Genomic DNA, 4532 nt, shown 5'->3' on the forward strand with positions numbered 1-4532 from the left:
TGACCCATATACAGTGAAGTCATCCATGAATACTTCAATACAATGCTCAACCAAATCGGAAAATATGCTCAACATGCATCTTTGAAATGTACCGGGAGCATTGCAAAGCCCGAATGGCATTCTCCTATATTCAAATGTACCAAATGGGCATGTAAAAGTGGTCTTCTCCTGATCCTCAGGAGCTATGCATATTTGAAAATAACCTGAGAATCCATCTAGGAAACAGTAGTGAGATTTACCTGCCAGGCGCTCCAGCATCTGATCTATGAAAGGTAGAGGAAAGTGGTCTTTCCTGGTCGCCTGGTTGAGCCTCCGATAATCAATGCAGACTCTCCAGCTGTTCTGCACTCTAGTGGACAGGAGCTCATCCTTCTCAATCTTCACAACTGTAATCCCTGACTTTTTGGGCACCACCTGCACTGGGCTCACCCATGTGCTATCTGATATCGGGTAAATGATGCCTGCCTGGAGTAGTTTGGTGATCTTCTTCTTCACCACCTCCAATATGATCGGATTTACCCTCCTCTGGGGCTATCTCACTGGCTTGGATCCTTCTTCCAGCAAAATCCGGTGCATGCACAGGGAAGGGCTGATTCCAGGGATGTCAGCCAAGGTCCAACCAATAGCCTTTCTATGCTTCTGAATCACATTAAGCAACTGCTCCTCTTAGTCCTCATCAAGCTCAGTGGAAATGATCACAGGGAGCTTCTCACCTGTTTCCAAATAAGCGTATTTTAAATGCTCAGGCAAGGGTTTAAGCTCCAAGGTGGGAGGCTGCTCAACTGAAGGCAGTGTTTTAGCACTTTCATTTGAAATGATTTCTGCAACATTTAAACCACAAGGGTTAGATTCAATTAGACTTGTTGTTCTCAATGAACCACATTCTAACCCTTTTGATTTTTCAATGTCATTAATGTCAGAAGTTGCAGAATCTAAATCCAGAAAGTCAGCAATACAAATATCACACAAAGATGACTTAGTACAATATTCACAAATTTTAGTATCTATGGTATCTATACAATCAGAAAAATCAACGAAAGAGTCTCCTAAAAATTCAGCAAAATTATCATCTATCAAGCTATCAAGAACATCAATGTGAAAAACTGAATACTCCTCAGGTGAGTGCTTCATACCATCTAGTATGTTGAAGCGAACCATACTCTCTCCAAACTCCATAGTGAGAGTTCCAGCATGCACATCAATTTTGGTCCTGGCCGTCTTCAAGAATGGCCTTCCCAAGATGATTGGTGCAGCTCCTTTTATTGGCTCTTCTTCTTGCATGTCCAAGATGTAGAAGTCAGCAGGAAAGATCAAGTCATTCACTCTCACTAGAACATCCTCCACAAGGCCGGCTGGATTAGTAGTGCTCCTATTTGCTAATTGGATGATGACACTCGTGGGCTGCAATGGTCCAAGAGACAAAGATGTGAAGATAGATAAAGGCATAACATTAATAGATGCACCTAAATCAAGCATGGCATTATCTATCCTATTGTTTCCTATAATGCAGGGAATAGTAAACGTCCCTGGATCTTTGCATTTCTTAGGCATGGAAGTTTTTTGCCTTTCAAAAAGAGCTGATACATTTCTCCCCATGTTCACTCTTTCATTACCCTTTAGACGCCTTCTATGAGTGCACAAGTCCTTAAGGAATTTGGCGTACTTTGGGATTTGCTTGATAGCATCTAACAAGGGGATATTGACTTCAACTTTTCTGAAAGTATCCAGAATTTCTTTATCAACCTCTTCTTGCTTCTTGCTGGGCTGAACCATTCTTTGAGGGAAGGGAATAGGAATAGACCTCTCCTCCTTGTCTACCACTTTTGGTTGACATGGTGTGGGCATAGGTGCAGGCTGCTCTTGGCTTCCAACTTCTCCTCCTTCACCTTCTGCAGCTAAAGTGCAACTGGGATCCTTCTCAGTAGGCATTTCTGGCTCTTGCATCACCTTACCAGATCTTAAGGTAATGGCACTCACATTCTTTGGGTTTGTGACAGTTTGTGCAGGGAGATTGCCTGAACCTTGAGATTGAAGTTGATTAAGGGATGAAGCAAGTTGACCTATTTGATTCTCCAAGGTCTTGATACTTGCTTGAGTCTGTTGTTGGAAGGCTTGACTCTGTTGTTGGAAATTGAGATTACTCATAGTGAGTTGCTTCACAAGGTCTTCCAAGGATGACTGATTCTTTTGAGGTGCAGCGGCTATTGAAGAAGATGCTTGATGGTGCTGTTAAGATGAAGATGATGGATGGTGATGTTGCTGGGCTGAATATGGCTTGCTTTGTCCAGCTTGATGTGGTTAGAAATGGTTGTTAGTTGGTTGGCTAGAGCCTTGATGCTGTGCATTTCCTCCCCACCTTAAGTTAGGATGGTTCCTCCAACCGGGATTATATCTATTGGAAGATAAATCCCAGCTTTGTTGTTGCTGCGGCTGCTGAAAAGGAAATTTATTAGCATAAATATTAGCAGCATAAGCTTGAGGATTACCTTCCGAAGATTCAGTTTCCTGCAATGTGGGGCAACTATCAGTGAAGTGATCCGTAGATGAACAAATCTCACAAAGCATTGCTGGAATGGATGGAGGTGGAGGTGTATATGCAGCAGAATTCTTTTGGATGGATGCCAACTGTTTTACCATAGTAGCCAACTCATCTAGTTTATGCTCTAGCTTGTGTGAATCTGAAGTTTGAATCTCATTGACACTTCTAGACATAATGGAATTTTGCCTTGTAGCAAACTGTTGAGAGTTAGCTGCCATATTCTTAATGAGGTTTCTAGCGGCTACGGGAGTCTTGTCAACTAGGGCTCCCCCACTAGCTGCATCGATCATGCTCCTATCCATTGGGTGTAAGCCTTCATAGAAGTATTGGATTAGGAGTTGGTCACTTATCTGATGATGGGGGCAGCTAGCACAAAGTCTCTTGAAACGCTCCCAATATTCATACAAACTTTCCCTCTCTAGCTGCCTAATACCACATATTTCCTTTCTTATTGAGGCAGCCCTTGAGGCAGGGAAAAATTTTTCCAGGAACAATCTCTTGAGGATGTCCCAACTTGTAATAGAGCCAGGTGGAAGATAATACAACCAGTCTTTAGCCAAATCCATAAGAGAAAATGGAAAAGCCTTTAATTTCACATGCTCTTCAGGCACACCTTGTGGTCTCATTGTAGAGCAAACAATATGAAATTCTTTGAGGTGTTTATGCGGATCTTCACCTGCAAGACCATGAAATTTAGGCAAAAGATGGATTAGGCCAGTTTTAAGAACAAAAAGGGCATCCACATCCGGGTATTGGATACATAAAGTCTGGTAGGTCACGTCCGGTGCGGCAAGCTCCTTAAGTGTCAAGTCATTTTCTGCCATTTCTAAAGGTTCAGAATTTAAAGAATGCAGAGAAGAATATATAGAAGATGGAGAAAATGGTGAAGATGGTTCCTCAATATGTGCACAATTTTGTCTACTAAGGTTCCTAAGATTTCTATGGAATGTCCTATCAATTTCAATATCTGGAGGATATAAATCTCCCAGATTTGATCTGGTCATTCATTAGGAATTGTCTATGGAAATTTGAAAAGAAGTAAACTAATGAAGCAGTAAAAATACAGAAAAATTCAGATGACAATTATGCAGAAAAACTAACATCTAAGTGCAGTAAAAAACAACAATTGGTTCTACCTAAATAGAAAGAAATAGAAAGAAACAAGGTAATTGCACATATTGAGGAAATAGAAAGAAATTGCAATTATGGAATGAAAATAGAAAGACACAAACACAAATTCTGAATTCTGCAGTAGAAATAGGGTAATTGCAGCAAACAAAAATAGTGTGGTAAACTAAAATGCATAGATCGGAATTCAAACAATATGCAGAAAACAGCAATTGGTTCTACCTAAATGCAAGATATCTCTACTTGTCTATGTAACTACAACTATACTAAAGTATTCACAATGCAAAAGTTAAAAGAGAATTTACTAAATATGCAGAAAACGAAAATGAAAACAGAGCAAATAACATTTTTATGAAAAATCAACACCAATGATCCCCGGCAACGGCGCCAATTTGATGATGGTTTATTTCGAGGTGTTTAAAAGATTTGTCGTAAATCCTCATCAAAATTTAAACAAATTAATGTAGTACTAGGGTAACCCTAGATTGTCTCCCGTGAACATTGGTTATTAATCTTTATTAAACATGTTGAAGGCATTAATTGAACAAGCAATTAAAATGGGGGGTTTTGTGGTTTCAAATCAAAATAAAGAGCAATGAGCAAATGAGTTTAATTAATTCAAACAATAGAAGACAACAATCCTTAGTTCATCCACATAGATTCTATCCTCATTCCACTCAAGATTTAACATTCATCCTCTCTTCTATGAATTAGGTTAATTTAACATGCGAAAATCAACCTTATGGTCCCAACGAAATTACGCAATTTGTTACGCTCTAATCTCTCATCCCAAAATTACGCAACCTTAGAATTAAACCTAGGATTAAGCAATCCTTAGTTTAGAATCTCCTTAAAATGAAATTAG

General features: G+C 39.7%; 1 non-coding gene across 1 annotated transcript; it reads left to right on the top strand.

The window, feature by feature from the left end:
* Nucleotides 1-2887: 2887 nt before the first annotated feature.
* LOC113870522 lies at nucleotides 2888-2992 on the top strand. Its single transcript, XR_003505545.1, has one exon. It is a non-coding gene; the product is annotated as a small nucleolar RNA R71 (small nucleolar RNA).
* The last annotated feature ends 1540 nt before the right edge of the window (nucleotides 2993-4532 follow it).

Source organism: Abrus precatorius, unplaced genomic scaffold (assembly GCF_003935025.1).
Source record: "Abrus precatorius isolate BTA unplaced genomic scaffold, Abrus_2018 Scaffold6, whole genome shotgun sequence".
Classification (NCBI taxonomy): Eukaryota; Viridiplantae; Streptophyta; class Magnoliopsida; order Fabales; family Fabaceae; genus Abrus; species Abrus precatorius.